The following is a 19,121-nucleotide window of genomic DNA, read 5'->3' as shown; positions in this document are numbered from 1 at the left end:
AATTAGCAATGAAAATATTCATGATGTCTTCCAGCAATTTAAAGATACATCTTCTAAGACAAACAAACAATAATAATCAGTGTATGTGCAGCTTTTAAATAGTGATTTCATCTTTATGAAAGTTATAACCTCAACCTTTTAATGTTGTGTTTTAAAAAAACCATACATTTACACTTCCCTACCAATGAAATTTGATTTTTTAAAGACTATAGTTAAAATTTCTATGCTATTTACAAGGTAGGATAATAGTTTGACATTAAGTTAATCAAAAATATTAGGTGTTCTCAAGCATCTGTAAATTAGAATACTACAGGCTGAACATATTTGTAGAGAATTCAAATTACCATTATTTTATTAAGAACATTAAGTGAAACTTGAAACTTAACACATGATAGATCTTTACTTGTAATGTATCACTTAACTTATACTGAGTATTTTAGCAATTACATTTTTATTTCCAGCAGGTAATCAAGAATACTGATTTCAGTGACATTGGTGATAGAGTGGTGATCATAGCTGCCTTCTAAAAATGCTGATTTTTATTTATCTTATAAATGTGCAAAACGTTTTGGAGAAACAAAATCAAATTTGAAGTGAGTAAAACTTAATAGTTAACACCAGGTTACATAGCTGGTTAATGGCAGTCCTTGAAATACCTAGCTCAAATCTCAAAATCAAACAATTGCATGGGGTAAGAAATAGAAAGCTTTCTACTCCTTTGTTCTGTTTGTTATGCTGCTTCTTATGTTTAGAAAACATGTAGGGAACTAAGATAATGCATTCTTAGAGCTGCCTCATTAGAAAAATGAAAAAGCTTTACCTTGTCTTCAAAATGGCTGGTAACAATATAGCTTTAATTTATTCCTTTTTCCTTATGCTTGTTCTCTCCCCTACCAGGTACACCTAAATACTGCCTCTTTTTTAAAAAAAAAATTAAAAATCTGCAATCCTTTTAATCCTAGGAGCTATACTAGTTTAGAAGTTTAAAATAAAGATGTAATGAGGAATTTGGTGTCCTAACACCATGAATCATAGTGATACAATAGTAATATCACCTTGACTATGAAGAATACCTGAGACCAAGCCTAGGTAAAGGAAATTGCAGGCCTGTATTGAACATGCAAGTTTCAGGCTATGGTTTAATTAGTGAGTCAATTTTCTGTCTCCAGTACATTGGCACACCCAAACCTTAAAGATATGTCACACTCATTAACTAGCCGGAAATCAAGACAACTGTAGGACAAAACTAAGCTGATAGTCACTAGAAAAGTGATGATGTCTGATCACCAGTGACACCTTATTTTCCAGACCACATTCTCCTACCTAGAGGGACAAATGGGATAGAGTGAGAAGAGGGAGCAAATAGCTTTACCTGGCATGTGAGATAGCAAGCATAAGGAAACAATGATAGATTAAAACTATACTCTTACCAGCCATTGTGAAAGCAAGGTATCAGACTTCATTTTTCTAATGAGGTGTCTCTAAGAATGCCTCATCTTAGCTCTCTGCATGTTTTTTAAACATAAGCAGCAGAATAACAAACAGAACAATGAACTAGAAAAGCTTTCTATCTCTTGCCCCATGCAATATTTTGATTTTGAGATTTGGGCTGGATATTTCAAGCACTGTCATTAACTAGCTATGTAACCCAGTGTTAAAAGAACAACTTTAGACAAAATAAATTTAAGAGTTTATTTAAGAAAAGAATGAATAATCAAAACTGAAAGAGGTTCAAAGAGCTCTGCTCTAGCAGCCTAAGCAGTGGGCTTTTATAGTCTGAACATGGAAACAAAGTAAAAAAAATTACTTGATTAACTATAGCTATGTATTTCCGTACAGTTCAATATATAACAGGTCTCTTGTTATATAACCAACCAGCTAGATGGGTGTCTGTGATTGGCTGAAGCTCAATTCAAAATTAATCAGTAACAGCCGGGAGCTGTGGCTCACGCCTGCAATCCCAGCACTTTGGGAGGCCGAGTTGGGCGGATCATCTGAGGTCTGTAGTTTGAGACCAGCCTGGCCAATATGGTGAAACCTGGTCTCTACTAAAAATAAAAAATGAGCCAGGTGTGATGGCATGTGCCTGCAGTCCCAGCTACTCGGGAGGCTGAGGCAGGAGAATCACTTGAACCCAGGAGGCAGAGGTTGCAGTGAGCGGAGATCATGTGGTTGCACTCTGGCCTGAGTGACAGAGTAAGACTCCATCTCAAAAAATAATAATAATAATAATAATAATAATAATAATAATAATAAGCAGTAACAAGGAATGCCTCTAAGTTAACTTTTGGTGTGGCTTGTATAAGGGTTCTGGAAACAGAAACAACCCTAGATGAATGGCCTCCTGATTATTTGGCTTTAACACCAGAAAGTCACATCACCTCTGGAAGCTTTGTTTTCTTCATATGCAGTCTGATCCTTCATTGTGGTTTGCCTGGGAAAATTCTAGTTTTATTCATATTTTCCTGACTTCCCATCCAGTTTAGCTTTTGCCATTTTCAAAAGTTCCCAGCACTGGTAATATATAAAGCCATAAATTAGAATGATGTTTTCTTCCAACTTTTCTAGCAATAACGTTCTGCTATCCATGGGCCCAATTTAGGAGTAGGGAAGGCCACTAGATGTGAATAGCAAATGAAGTGTTTCATTTACCAAGTGAAATACAAATTTCACAGGGAGAACAGAGCTAGAACTATATATATCTACATATATTTCAAAAACAATCTTTTGAAAAGAAGTGTGATATTATTTTTGTAAGTTAAAAAACACAAATCAAGACTAAATATTGGAATGGTTGTATAAATACACGAGTGAAAATACAAAATAGACTGGAACAATGCGTACTAATTCATAGGAGCTCTGAGAGGAGACTTAACTGTTGCATTTTATTTCTTTATAAAGGAGACTTTAAGCAGACATTATAAAATAAAATGAGTCAATTTTGGGAGGTGGGAAATTGATTTTATTCTTTGTTCTCTTCATTATTTAAATGTCTCATTATTGAAATTCATATTCGTATAATATGAATTACACGAATAAAAAAACAGAACACAGACTATGAAAACAAAGAGAAGGTGAAACTAACCTAAGATAGGCCTGGAAAAGTGAGCCCACAGTATTGAAATATTTATTTATTTAAATATTCATTATTGCAGCTGGTAGGCATGTGAGAAGTGAACCACAGTTCGTTGAGTTAACGTTCTTACCGGCAATCACTAATTGCTTTATGTGTCTCATGTTGGCATAATCTTGCTCTAGTTCACCACCTGAGTCCTTCTGGACTTTTTACTGGCTAGTTCAAATTATGCAACAGTTGATACCAACGACATGATTGAAAAATAGGAATTGATTACAACACAGATACTTAGAACTAAACCCTAGCAACTTTCAAACTCATCCAACTTGCATGAGCAGGCTCTCTTTGAACATGTCACAACGTGTTGTCCAAGATCTTCTTTGATATGATAAACTGAAGTTGACAGTACAGGTCTCTTAGAATACTACAAAGTAGAAATTGAGCTAAAAAAAATCTTTCCAGCAACTAAGAATAGGTAAATAATAAGGAAATGGTAATGAAGTAGAACAATTGTCTTGGCAGCTTTTCTAATGTTGTATATGTTTAGCATTTCTCACTGTACATTTTAGAAACATTTTGTTTTTATGAATCCCAAATAAGAAGAGAGGATCTTTTTAAGTTAGTGGGTGTCATTTTAACTTTCTGGGTTGTTTAAGGGAGTCCAAATGTTTCCCAAGATGACATTCTAGTTCCCATGAATTGAGTACCATCTATTGAGTGTCCACTATATAGCAACCATTTTGAATTAGTTCATTTACACTCATTATTTTTTTCTCTTCTCACCACAGCCCCGTGACACGTACTATCTCCTTTTCTCTGATGTAGGCACTAAGGATCAGAGATGAGAGATTTGGTCAAAGCCTAAGTGTAAGTGACAAAGCTGGTAGATCTAACTCAAAAGCAGCCTTGTAGTCCCTTATTGTATTGTCTTCAGGCGAACCCTTCCCACATCAATGGTTTCAACAACAGACCCTGGAACTTTTGTCTTTGGAGATGAATTAATTACCCACCTCCAAAACCAACCCGTCACCCTCCCACTTATGACCAATCAACTCAGTTATCAGAGGTAGCTTGTTATAATTTCAGGAAGCCTTTCCCTTGATTAAGCAAAAATGTTTTCTCCTCTAATTCCATCCATTCAAATCTAGTTTTCCCTTCTCAATCACACAGATTTTTTTGACATGATATTTCTCATGTAATTGAAGAAAGTTAGCGCATCTTCTCTAGGACCTCCACAAAGAAAACATCAGCCACTCCTGATATAACACCTTTTGGGTCTCCTCACACTCCTCTAGTCAATTTTTCTCTAGTTCAAAATTTCCATGCTAGTGATTCACAGACTCTGGAGAATTGCAGTGTCTTTAGCTCTGATCCCCACAGCTCACAACAGTGCAGGGCACAGGGTAAATGGAATAAGCACTCAAAGAACACTTACGGAATGAAGAATTGAGAAAATGAGTTTGCCACACTGCAAACATTAATTGACAATGACTTTGATCACTAAGAATTAGTGCTAATCTGTTAATGATCACCTTCATTCTTTGTATATATTCCCTTTACTCTCCTTGACAAGGGTATCTGTGTGTTCTGCTCCTTTGTTTGTTGGTTGTTTTGTTTTGTTTTCCATTTTCCCCTCGAGAATTCACTGCTTACAGTGTTTGCACAGTCTTCAAAAAGTGACAGTCTGGCTAGCATGAACATTAACAAGATTTATTCTTTAAGTTTAGGGTTATGCTTGTTTGATTTGGTTAGTCGTGCTTAAAACAAAATGGCTAAGTTTCTCTTTTGCCTTTATTAGCCAAGAGAAGAAAACATTTTACACAGTTCTTTTGACTACTTCCAGACTTTTTTCTGGTGGTGGTAAAAGAATATATGTACTAAGTGTAGATTTATGAACAAATAAAGATATATGTTTAAAAATCAATGTTTATTTAGCAAGGGTATTAGAGCTAAGGTCTATTCTGTAGTCTTTTTTTAGTTTCAGGCACTTTTAGGCACGTCTCCTGAGCCAGCAGGATGAATCTGCCAGGGATATAACTTCATGAATGTCTAAAAGTTCTTATAGGAAGGACAATGATGATGGCTGTTAACCAAACCCCAGGACCAAGACCTGCCTGGCAAAAATCCACTTCTTAACAGTCCCAGTCCTTGTGTAAGTAAGGGAAAAAACTCTTTAAGGTGGATGGATAAAAAGAGTTGAAGTGCTAAACGGAATACTGAGAAAATGATCGGGGTTAGAAGGCAAGAGATGAATGGCTGAAGGCAGAACTTGGGGCAATTTGAGCCCTGAAACAAAAGGGCAACACAGGTTGGGGAGCAGATTCCCTGTCAGCTGAGAGACTGCTAGTGGGAGGACATGAAGCAGAGTGAGTGCTCTCTGGAGGAATAGCAGTGAACAGGAGTCAACGCATTGGCCAGAATCATGGATAGGGGCTGGATGTGAACAGAAAGACTAGAAAGTTCACGGGTACACTGGTTACTCTTTCCCATGAGATATTTGGTCCTCAGAGTCTAGTAATTATGCTAATATGGCCTGGGACAGAAAATTGCTATTTTGTTAGTGTTAGTTGATTGTTATAGTACAGGCTGGTACAACCTTGAATATTTTACCTAAATTAAAACTTTAAAAAAATTATTGGTCATTAATTATAATACATTTTCCTTTCATACTTCCTCTGAGTCCCCAGCATTGAAGGAGCAGCAGTACTCTGGAAGGAAGCAAACAAACTTTCTTGTATCATCAACTTCAATAAAACAGGAAACATTTCTCTCCAAATTTTGTCATTGTGTCACTCCTCTGCGATTATCTACTGCATTATTCGAGACAGAAATTGAATTATTTCATTTTTATTAGTGATAACTTATTTTAACATGTTATTTTAATTCAGAGATTACTCAAGGAGGTTGCAAATAATTTCTACTGAGATAAAATGCCTTGGCACGTGTAAGAATTATAAAACTGTCTTGTTGAAATCCTCTACTCTCTTGGATACTTTAAGCCAAATTTAATTGATCTTTTTAGGTGGAACAATTCATCTTTCCATATTATCACTGGTCTTTACTAGAACTTCATCTTTATTTATTTATTAATTATTATGATTTTTTTTTTTTTTTTGAGACGGAGTCTTGCTCTGTCACCCAGGCTGGAGTGCAGTGACGTGATCTCTGCTCACTGCAAGCTCCGTCTCCTGGGTTCAGGCCATTCTCCTGCCTCAGCCTCCCAAGTATGTGGGACTACAGGCACCCGCCACCACGCCCAGCTAATTTTTTGTATTTTTAGTAGAGATAGGGTTTCAGTGTGTTAGTCAGGATGGTCTCAATCTCCTGACCTCATGATCCACCTGCCTCGGCCTCCCAAAGTGTTGGGATTACAGGCGTGAGCCACCGCACCTGGCCTTCATCTTTATTTTTAACTAAGATATATTATGTATTCTTCACACAAAAATTTCTGTGATGCTGTGTGCCTTCAGGAGATAAAATAGCAAATTAGTACTATCCCAGAAAAATTTCTGCTTTACTAAGCCATCAAACAGTAATATATTGGAATGTTAGTCAGAACTTACTGATTCATTAATTCCATTTCCCCTCAAAAAATCAAGAAAAAGCAATTTTCAAACATTTATTAGGTTCATGCTATTTGAGTCTCTTCTCTGTTTTATATGTATAGAAGTTTTAATATATCTACAATCAAGTCTATCAATCTCCAATTATGATTTTTGCCTTTGATGTCATGTTAGACAAGATTATGAAATTATTTGCCAATCTATTTTCCTCCAGTTATGTCTCTGTCATTGTTCTGCTTTTATCAATCTGACAAGTATTTGTATATTGTATAAATAAAATATCCAAATTTACATGTTTTCCTAACATTAACTAATTATTGTTGTTGTGCTTTTTGAATAGTCATTACTTTCTCCATCAACATGAAATGTGGTCTTTCTTATGCATTACTTTTACATGTGCTTTGATCTGTTTGGGGAATTCTCAAACTGATTTGGCTTCTCTAAGTTTCTATATTAGTAAATAGTACCACACAATTTTAATAATTGTAACTTTTCAATATGCTTTAATACTGGGAAATAGCAAGTTTCAACTTTCTTCTTTTTTCAAAAATATGCCTTTTGCAGACTGTCCATACTTCCAAATGAATTTTAATAATCATTTTGCCAAGATCTCTCCCAAATCCTTTTTTGGATTTTAAATGAAATTGTACTAACTTTATAAATTAATTTGAGGAAGCTAACGTGTACAACATCTATTATTCTCATCCAAGAATACAATATAAACCTTCATTACTGCTATTTTTTCTTTCTGCATAACATACTTACCAGCCAATTGTTTATCTTATGTTTCTCAATAGATGTTATTTTCTTAAGTCTTGTACATTTCTTTAATAGTTTATTCATAGCTATATAATATTTAATTGTTATGATGAGATTTTTAAATGTTTTTTATTTGTTGCTGTCATAGAAAAATCAACTGATTTTTACACATTTATCTTTTGTATAGTTACTTAACAAAGTTCATTACCCTAATGGTTCTTCAGTTAATTCTCTTGGGATTTTTAGTAAAATATATATTTTTAGCAAAAATATAACCTTTTTTCTAATAATTATAACCTTTGAGAGGCAGCATAACATGGTATTTATGATTAAAGACTCACAGATCAAACCACATGAGTTTTAATTCAGCTCTGCTACTTATTAGCTTCATGACCTTGGCCTTGTTACTTAGCATCTCTTGGCCTCAGCTTCCTAATTTGTAAAATAGAATGATAGTAGTCCATATCTCCTAGGGTTGTTGTGAGGATTAAATGAGTTAATATTTGTAAAGCATTTAGAACAGTTCCTAGCATATATAAGAAAAATGCAAAAAATATTAGTCTTTTAAAACATTTATTGCGTTGGTTAAAATTTGTTAAATGATATTAATTATAAGTGATGAAATTGGTCATGTAGTAAGCCACTAGGGTTTTTCTGCTTTCTTGAAATCAGAAAGCAGAAGTTTTATATTTTAATGACATCTCTCTATTCCTAAATTACTATGCTACATGTATGTGTGCTTTCTTAAAAGTAATATAGTTGCATTTTATCAAATGTCATTTGAAATCTATTTGGAAGTTAAAATAGGGGTTTTATTCCTCAGTCTAAGACTATGAAATCACTTTAATAAGTTTCCTGATACTAAACCACTTTAACATTCCTAGAATAAACACCATGTGTTGTATTATTCTATTTTATTGATATATACATTATTTAGCTAGTATTTCAATGAATTTTTATGATTTTCTTTTTTGTGATACTTTTTTTAGTTTTTTTTTTTTTTACTTTTTTGGTATTGTGCTTATTAAATAAATCAGAAAAATGTTTTCTCTTTCAAAGAATTCATAGAATATAGGGATAATTTGTTCCTTAAGAGTGTATATTTCTAGTAATTGATTATAAATAGCTGATGAAAATAAGATACTATAGTCACTTAAACGTAGTGTTTTAGCTCCCATCAAACATTTCTATTCAAGCTGGTCAAGGACATAGGCTTATGCTTCCGACAAAATTAGGCTCAAGTCCTAACTCACCACCCACTTGCTAAATGTGTGCATTTGGCAAGGTGTGCTTGTATCACAGGAAATAACCATGCCTTCCTTACCTTCCTCATAGAGTTACTGTAAGAATTAAAGAAGATTATGCTAATAAATCACTGTATACTCAGCCCACAATATAGACCCAATAAATTATTTTATATGTTAGTTTTAATTTTCCTTAAGTACAAAATTAATTCGTATTATAATTCTACTTATTTTGTTGTAGTATGGAGATTCTAGTGGTTTATGTAGAAATATAAATGGTTTGGGTAAAATTATTTGTGTGAAATTATTTTATAATAAAAGTAGATTTCAATTAAGACATGCTATTCTTTTTTTTTTTTTTTTTTCTTTGAGTGGAGTCTCGCTCTGTCACCCAGGCTGGAGTGCAGTGGTGTGCTCTCGGCTCACTGCAAGCTCCGCCTCCCGGGTTCACGCCATTCTCCTTCCTCAGCCTCCTGAGTAGCTGGGAATACAGGCGCCCGCCACCACACCCGGCTAATTTTTTTGTATTTTTTTATTTTTAGACATGTTGACATAAATTTAAATTTTCACATCAAAGTAAAAATGCTCTGATGAGCCATGGGAATGAACCTATTGCCAATGTTAAATGAAATCACAGAGGGTTAATAGGAAAGTTGTACACTGGTTTTAAGAAGACCAGGCAATGAGCCTAAACCAAATGTAATGTCTTCCACCCCTTCCTGCTTCCCTGGAGTTGTGTTCTAGTAGGAATCTGAGAGGGGGAGAAGAACTTTGGAGCCTTCCCTCAGGCTGCAGCTGACCTTGGGTTCTCTTGCTCTGTCATCTAAGCTGCAGTGGAGAAGCAAGGTTCTCACTCTGGGTAGGAGAATGTAGCACTAAGGGGTCCAGGTGCCCTCAAATACAAGTTTTACCAAGCTGATAACATTTATTTATTTATTATTTATTTATTTTTATTATACTTTAAGTTCTGGGATACATGTGCAGAATGTGCAGGTTTGTTGCATAGGTATACACGTGCCATGGTGGTTTGCTGCACCCATCAACCCGTCATCTACATTAGGTATTTCTCCTAATGTTATCCCTCCCCTTGCCCCACACTCCCTGACAGGCCCCGGTGTGTGATGTTCCCCTCCCTGTGTCCATGTGTTCTCATTGTTTAATCCCTACTTATGAGTGAGAACATGCGGTGTTTGGTTTTCTGTTCCTTGTTACAAACTGATAATATTTTTATGAAATACTAATAAGACTGCAATATGAATGTGGCCTCAATTTTCAAAGGATGCACTACTGTGTAGGCAAGTACGAATATATACAGATATCTGTCATAGATAGATGGATAGATAGATAGATAGATAGATAGATAGATAGATAGATAGATAGATAGATAGGACAGATATCTGTGAGATACCAGCACACAAAAACCTGTCTCTCAAACAAGTATTAACTTGAGGTTTATGTTCACCTATTAGTGTCATCGAGAATATTTAATTGTAGGTACTGATTATAATTCTATTACTATGGTCTCTGAGGAGAGTAGTAATAAGAAAAGCAGTCAGTTTATAAGACCTGATAGGCAGTATGAATTTCTCTTCTATTTTAAAGGCTATAAATTTCAAAATACTATTCTGATGGGCTAGCTGCCTCTATAAGAACCATTTAAGTAGGCACAGCTAAGAGTGGAAATATCAAACCAAGCTCACTTATCCCTGGCAGATACGAGTTGAAAATGTGTATCTCAAGGTCCCAGTATGTATTGTTTGCTATTAATTAGAAATTAACAGTATATTCTATCAATCTTATATTAAACTACATTGTTTTCTAAAATGAAGATATCCCACCTTACATTTTCTTTGCTGTCATCTGGCTTTATAGCAACAAATATATTTTTAGGAACATCTTCAATATATTATTCCATATGTTCCTAGATCAATGGAACAAAAATATACTTACTCCTATCTTTCCTGTCCCTGGCACAGGGTTTTCTGCTTCTCCCAGAGTTCTCTTGATCAAGTGTCTTTTCAGTATAGCATGACTCCTGAAGGAAACAAAGGCAGGAAAAGATTTATTAAGATAAACATCTCTAGTTGCTTGTCTCTTGCAAAAAAGAACAAGTTGTTCCTTAGACAAAAAAGTCTAACTTAGTGACCAAATGTCACATGTTGTTAAAACAACATTCATTGTCTTTTTTATTCCTTTTCCCAAATTGTTTTATTCAGTTTCTCTGATAGCAAGAGCAGGACAAATTTTCTTGAGTAAGCAGCTCCATACACCCAGATAAATAAGGAATGTATTTCTTTGTATTATTTTGTTCACCATTCAAACACATCAATTGTATTCTGAGCAGTCTTTCTCATGTTTTGCTCTAAAACTGTGTAACATGAACAGTCAGAGACATTCTTACTAAATAGTAAAATAAACAAGAAAGCAAGATTTTTTTTTAGATTTTCAAATTTCCATTGAAAATAGATTCACTAGGTGAATGATAGCCTTTCTCAAATGTGTGCTTTAAAAAGCAATATATCCCTGCAACCGTTCATCTTTGAATTTAAATACCAAGGAGCAAGGACATTGTTTTCCTCAATCACAAGATCTAGTGATTGGAATTTTTGGAGAGAAATGAATCCAGTAAAATCCAGTCTACGCATAATGCCTCACCATCTAGAGGTAATCTAACATTTTGCTATGAATAGGTAGCCAATCAACTTGCATATTTTTTGCAGATCATATTCTTTTAGGTATTTATATGTAAAAAAGTCCCCATTTAAAAACCAGTTATTAGCTTTAAATAGCTGGAAAACAACCTAGTTATTTTCATTTATGTATATACTTCTGTGGAGGTGGCCACAGCTGATCACTGGGTTAACCAGATGCCCTTTCACTCAGGCAGTCTACATATTTGAGCAGACACATAGTAAATGCTTAGATGTTAAAAATGAATGAGCCATGTTTCTTTCATTTTATGAAGATCATCTGTTTCTTTTTCTAGATGTGAGGCCAGTAATGTCAACATTCCTCTGCTTGTATACTAGGGTTATTCAGAGCAGGGAAGAGTCTAGTTTTATATTATGCATTCAAGGATCAACGTTGTCTGCTGTCTTCTCTTCCCTATTCCTTTCTAATAAACCATCAAATTCTATCTATTACAGGCTCTTAATGTTCTTCAATTCACTCTTCATTCCAATTCCATTTGCATGGGCAAATCTAGTTCAACTCTCCCCAGCCATAGCTTCTTCCATTCCACCCATTCTTCCAGGGGTTATGACATTTCTCACCAGTATCCCTGCCTGAGTCATTCCCCTTCGAATCCATCCTCCACACACCTTTCACACTGGGACAGTAACTGAACTTCCAATTTGTATAAAACCCAAGAACTATACATGGTGGAGATATTTCACTATGATTCTCAAATAAAGTATCTTTTTCCCCAAATGTCAACATCATTATGTTAGCCACTCTAAGTTAGTTTTCAAATAGTTTGATTACTCTCTCCTTTGCTTCTCACATAGCTTACAAATGCACTGGTAAAAGAATGTCCTAAGGGCATTGCAACATATAGGCAGAAGCACTGAACTCAGTTCTAGTTTCAACTCATCTATTTATCAGCTGGTGATTTTGAGGAGTCATGTCCTTTCCTGGAGGTGAATGACAGACCTTTGTTCATCAAATGGCATAATAATATTAATCCTGCCTGTCTCTCCAGGTTGTTCTGACATTTAAAGAAGATCACATACAATGAAATTCCAAATATATGGTTATTACGCTCCCTGAAGATCTGCAAAAGTATAAACTTGCTTCCTTTGTTTAACACTAAATTCAGATTGAGACCCAAGAGGTATCTGTGATCACACTCTTAAGTCTTACAGCTTTCTTTTGGAAATGTGATGTTCTAAAGAGTTTGTTTTGGCTTCCCAAAAAAAAGAGCACCAAAGGAATTACACTGTAATATATTTGGATGTCAAAGACACTCTGAATCTAAAAAAGTGAGAAAAAGGAAAGGGAGCTCAAAACAGTGACAAATCTCAATTGGCTGAACCTGCCATTTAATTAAAATAACTCAACTGCCATATGTGGCACAGATATTAATGCCATCTTTTTCAAACTCTGCTAATATCTCCAGACATTACTGGACACTAATAGAAAATATGTCCCTATTCTCTGTCATTGTGTTGTAGAGTTTTAAATGAAAGAAATGTAGAGTGTTTTAAATGTAGTGTTTTAAATGAAAGAAATGTAGAAATAGGATGTTTGTTTGTTCTGTTTCCAAAGAGGAAATAAAAGATATCAACCAAATATTCCTTAATATATAATTAGCACTGTGGCCTCAGCTCAAGGAAGTCTTTATTTTAGACATAAAAATGACAAAAAATGCTGCTAATCCATGCTTTCCTCTCCTTCAACCCCTGAGTTCTCATGAGCATCCCATCTGCTGGTTTCCAGGTAACTTTTATATGGGCTTTTGGATGAGCATTCATTGCAAATACTTTTGGATGATACTGATTATCCTACTTAACCTCTTTACTGTTTTAGATCACTGGGTAATTAGCCAAACAGTATACTGAGGATCATAAACTGAAAAGAAACAGATATAGCATATCCATGCAGTACCGATTTTATCAGGCTGATGGATTGAAAATGGTAATTTTAATAGTGCTTTTTAAAAATTATAGTTAAAATCATACAAAATGTATCATAATCATTTTTAAGCATACAGTTCAGTATTCTTCATTATATTCATATTGTTATACAACCAATCTCCACAACTTTTTTGTCTTGCAAAACTGAAACTTCATACCCATTAAACTACCACCTCCATTTCTCTTTTCAAAACCCCTGACAACCATCATTTTACTGTTTCTATAAATTTTACTATCTAGTTTTATAAGTGGAATCATATAGTATTTGTCTTTTTGTGACTAGCTCATTTCACTTAGCATAATGTTCTCAAAGTTTATCTATGTGGCAGCAAGTGCCAGAATTTCCTTCCTTTTTTAGGCTGAATAAAGCCTTAAATAAAAATACTCTGATGTATATATTGTATTTTGTTTATGTATTCATCCATCAATGGACACTTGAGTTACTTTCACCTTTTGAATATTATAAATAATGCTACTATGAACATGAGTGTACAAATATCCCCTCAACACCCTGCTTTCAAATCTTCTGGATATATACACAGAAGTGGAATTGCTAGGTCCTATGATAATAGTATTTCTTTTTAACATATTTTTTTACAATAGTTTTGATTTACAAAAAAAAATTTGAAGATAGTACAGAAAGTTCTTATACTGTTCCATACCCAGTTTCCCCTATTATTTGTATCTTACATTAGTATGGTACATTTATTACAACTAATGAACTAACATTGATATGCTATTGTCAACTAAATCCCATACTTCATATCTCTTTAGTTTTTATCTGATGCCCTCACGGTATTTCAGAGTGTCATTTAGGTACCGCATTACGTGTAGTCATAATGTTTCCTTTTTACTGTGACATTTTCTTAGACTTTCCTTGTTTTTAATGACCTTAATAGTTTGACAGATATTTTGTAGAATGCCTTTCAATTGGGATTTGCCTGGTGTTTTTCTCATGATTAGACTGTGGCTATGAGATTTTGGGAGGAAGACCACAGAGGAAAAGTGCCATTTTCATCACATCATATCAAGGGTCTATAATATCAGTATGGCATCACTACCGATGTTGACCTTGATGAGACAGTGTTTGTCAGGTTTCTCCACTGAAAAGTTAGTCTGTCTCCTGCTGCTTTCCTCTGTATTTTTGGGAAAGAAGTCACTATGTGTAGCCCACAATTAAGAAGAAAGGAGTTATTTTCTACCTCCTTGAGGATGTTGTATCTACTTAAATTATTTGGAATTTTTCTGCACAAGAGATTTATCTCTTCTTCTCATTTATTTATGTATTCAATTATTTATTCATAATGATATGAACTCATGGTAGATATTATATTTTATACTTTGGATTATAATCCAATAGTACTTTATTATGTTCTGCAAATTGTTCCAGATTGGGTCATCATTAGCTCTTTCAGTTGGCGCCTGTAGTACTTTTCCTGTTAATGCAATACATATTGCATTATCTATCACCACTCAATATTTCAGCCTTGACATCTAGCATATAGCTCTATCTGGGTAACACAACTGAGAAAAGCCTTATTCAAGTACAATGAAAGACAGAGAGTATTATGAAGCAGTTGTAATGGACATTGTGGTGTGCCACCAGCTGCCCCCTTCAGGACTGAACCTTTCATTTCCCCAGCTGATTATTGGTGGTTGATGGCCCTCAACTGAAACCTTCCAATTACGAGTTACTGCAGGGCATAAAGAACCTGCACTGAGCCCTCATTTGGACTGATTCTGAGGGCACATCCCAGCTGCTGAGTTCCCCATGGAATCAGCTTTCCCCTCTACCCAGGAATGTTTCCTGTATACACAAACAACACTAGGTAACCTCTAGTAAGGGAGATAAGGTGAAAGTCAGCATACTGAACACATGCAAATGGAAAGAAATTGGTTACAGAGAGGAGAGAATTTAAATTGTGAAAAATGTTGTGAGTCAGGTCAGGCTAGGTTATAAGGAATCCTGAAAGCCAGGCAAAAGGCTTAAGATTGAATTAGTAGGCAATAAGTCTAACTGGGGGTGCAGTCCAATAAAGTATGATGTAGCCATAGGAAGAAATAGTATCTAGATATAAGAAACCAGAAATTGTAGCTAACATTTATACTAGCTATTAATGCACAGGGCATACTTTGTATCCACTATGTCATTAAATCTTCATTACAACTATTAAGATCTCAATTTTGCAAATGACAAAACTGAAGCTCAAAAATATTCAGTAACTTACCCAAGATCACATAGCTAAGAAGCCCACTGAAGAGATTCAGACTTTGCTCTGTATTACTCTTAAAGTAATGCTATTCAACTCAGCAAGTCTTAAAGAATATGTAATCATAAGACATGGCAAATGTTTCATAAATGTTAAATGAAAGAACTGGAGGCCGGGCGCAGTGGCTCACGCCTGTAATCCCAGCACTTTGGGAGGCCGAGGTAGGCGGATCACCTGAGGTCAGGAGTTTGAGACCAGCCTGACCCACATGGAGAAACCCCATCTCTACTAAAAACACAAAATTAGCCGGACTTGGTGGCGCATGCCTGTAATCCCAGCTACTTGGGAAGGCTGAGGCAGGAGAATCGCTTGAACCTGGGAGGTGGAGGTTGCGGTGAGCCAAGATTGTGCCATTGCACTCCAGCCTGGGCAAGAGCAAAACTCTGTCTCAAAAAAAAAAAAAAAAAAAAAAAAAAAGAACTGGATACACTCGATATACAATAGAATCACAATTTTGTTCTTTAAAAGTATATATGTTAATCCCATACATAACAAAATATGAATGTTTTCTGTAAGATGATATACAGTTAAAATCTTGTATGAGTTTACTTATTTATTTTCCTTATTTTATATATTTTATAAATTAAATCATGTTCTTTTCTAATCAGAAATAAATTAATGATATTTTATAAAAAGAAGTTTTCTTTATCAGTAAATGAGGGATGACCATGAAAGTGTCTATGTTACATCAAGAAAGGATGTAGAACAATTAACTGTCTGTGAGACTGAAGAAAAATGAATGAAGGCCATTTGGGGTAATAAGCCAAGTGTTTTAGTTTGTGACTAAAAGCTGACAAATGTGAAACATGTCAAAAGAATTTATGCCAGGGTTGATTGTTGATTTGGGTAGGGAGAAAAAAGAGTCAGATATACCCCAGGAATTAGCCAGAAAAGGAAGAATTGGCAAGAAAAGTTGGAAGGAACATGATGAGTTCAAATTAAGACATTCAGGTATTCAGTGAGTGTGATTCAACCAAGAAGGGCTTATCCAATAGGCAGATGGGAAACAATATTAACAGTAAATACAATCAATTGATCAAATCCAGGGGAGTAAATCAGGGAGTAACTTATGAAGTGATACATTTGAACTCATGCATTTAAACAAGCCAACAAAAGTGTAGAAATTAATTATAGAAAGAGAAGAGCAGAGTGCTAGGACTAAAACCCACAGGAGTTAAAATTTGGTGAGATGATTTTTTTTTCTTTTTCTTTTTTTTGGAGACGGAGTCTAACTCTGTCGCCCAGGCTGGAGTGCAGTAGGCACAATCTCGGCTCACTGCAAGCTCCGCCTCCCGGGTTCACGCCGTTTTCCTGCCTCAGTTTCCTGAGTAGCTGGGACTACAGGCACCCGCCAGCACGCCCGGCTAATTTTTTTTTTTTTTTTTTTTTTAGTAGAGACGGGGTTTCACCGTGTTAACCAGGATGGTCTCAATCTCCTGACCTCGTGATCCACCCACCTCGGCCTCCCAAAGTGCTGGGATTACAGGCGTGAGCCACCGCGCCCGGCCGAGATGATTGTTACTCAGAGTTTAGAAAATTTAAATTGTCCTTTGAATTGCATAGCTGTTATCAGGTAAAGAAAAACAACTCTCAATGTGGTATAATTTTTATTTGAAAGTTATCATCTCATATTAAGAAGGATCTGTGTGTTCATTCATTCATTCATTCATATATTAAAAAACAATATTTACTGAGTGCTTCCTTTGTATGAGAACTTGTACAAGTGGTGATAAAATGTGGTTGTTTGGATCCCTTGGCCACATAGGGCTAGCAATAAATAGCAAAAGATTAACACAAATAGACCACACAAAAAACATTCTGCTTCATCTGTCCAGAATGCACATTTCCTTTTGCTCTTCCTGGAAGGCTGTGGGCCATCCTTAATGGCCCAACTCAAATGCCGCCTCTTCTGTGAAGCTTTAGGAATTGTTCCAGATTGTTATTAATCATAATCTCTGCCCCAAAATCATTCTTCTTATGACTCTCTGATGCTTTCTGTTACAGCTGTGTTTGATAGTCTTCCCCAGAGCGTGTGAACATCTTGAATGGCAATGTTTTATTCAACTATCTGCAGGACTTAGGACAATATACTGTAGGTATTCAATAAGTGATCATTGAATGGAAATTCATAAATCTTTACTCGTATTAGCAAAAGGTAAATAATAACTTTAAAGAATATTTGCAAATGTGTTTTACACTCACTTTTGCTCCATAAAGTTCAAAAAGGATGAATTTATACAGTTGTGAAAATATGAACCACTAAAGTATATTGATTAGTAAGTGTTCACAACAAAATTAGCATTATTGTATTCAACTTATTTACCTACTATTAATTTTTCATTTCATTGACTTCTAATCTATCTCTATCTATCTATCTATCTATCTATCTATCTATCTATCTATCTATCTATATTTTGAAATTGGATCTCTCTCTGTCACCCAGGCTGAAGTGCAGTGATGCAATCCTGGCTCACTGCAGGCTTGACCTTCTGGGCTCAAGTGATCCTCCCATCTCAGCCTCCTGAGTAGCTGGAATTTCAGGTCCATGCCACAACACCTGACTAATTGTTGTATTTTTTGTAGAGATGGAATTTGTCCATGTTGCCCAGGCTGGTCTCAAACTCCTGGGCTCAAGCTAAGCACCTGCCTAGGCCTCCCAAAGTGCTGGGATTACAGTTATGAGCCACTGAAGCTGGCCAATCTAATCTGTAGTCTATTTCTTTCCCTATTATATATGCTTGATTTCTACAACTGTGACAGTTTTTAAACTAACCTTGGCAACTGCTACATTTTCATAGCTTTTTAAAAAAAGTTAATTAATTAATTAATTATTATTATTATTTTTGGAGACAGAGTCTTTCTGTTGCCCAGGCTGGAGTGCAGTGGGGCAATCTCAGCTCACTGCAACCTCCGCCTCTGAGGTTCAATCGATTCTCCTGACTTGGTTTACCAAAGTCCTGGGATTAAAGGCGTGAGCCACCAAGCCAGGCCCCATAGCTTTTTAATTTACATAAAATTGCAAATAACCTGCTTTATACATTCATGGGCAAATCTTTTTATCTACCATGTGGTAGATACAATGGAGGAAACACAGACCCACTTTTGTGGAAAGAAGGGTTAGAACTAGACTAGTTGATTTAAAAATATACAGAAATGACCAAAATCCAATTTATCTGAAATTTTTTATTCAAGTACTAAAAGCCTCAGCAGGTGAAGAATGAATAAAAAGGAACTGATAAAAATGACTAAGAATTAGAGATATATTCATCTTTCAGGTATCAGTTTATACAAGTAGTTAAACATCTCCTCTGATTGTCTTAGATTCAAGTCAAAACCATAAACATTTTTAATAGGCAAGGTAAAATCAGGTTTTCTTAATTAAAAAGGTAATATCTGCATTGTGCAACTGCTTTTACATAGTAGTTTGGTAAAGTTGACTCAAAGTCTTAAAAATGTTGACAAACTTTAACCCACTAATTCCACTGTGAAACTCCTTTCACACTTCAGGTCCCCAGGATAAACCTCTTTTTACTTTGCTACTGTCAGGAGGAAAAGGAGATAAAGGGATTTTGACA

At 35.3% G+C, this 19,121-nt stretch overlaps 1 protein-coding gene across 13 annotated transcripts in view; it reads right to left on the bottom strand.

The window, feature by feature from the left end:
• The window catches only part of PKIB (cAMP-dependent protein kinase inhibitor beta), a 256,176-nt gene that overhangs the window by 84,708 nt on the left and 152,347 nt on the right, over positions 1–19,121 (bottom strand). For all 13 annotated transcript variants that reach the window (XM_063813403.1, XM_063813407.1, XM_016956243.4 and 10 more), the window contains one exon: positions 10,593–10,677. The gene's annotated coding sequence lies outside the window, so the exon portion shown is untranslated. The remainder of the gene's footprint in view (positions 1–10,592; positions 10,678–19,121) is intronic.

Source organism: Pan troglodytes, chromosome 5 (assembly GCF_028858775.2).
Source record: "Pan troglodytes isolate AG18354 chromosome 5, NHGRI_mPanTro3-v2.0_pri, whole genome shotgun sequence".
In the NCBI taxonomy this organism is placed as follows: Eukaryota; Metazoa; Chordata; class Mammalia; order Primates; family Hominidae; genus Pan; species Pan troglodytes.
This window is presented reverse-complemented; position numbering and strand designations above follow the sequence as displayed.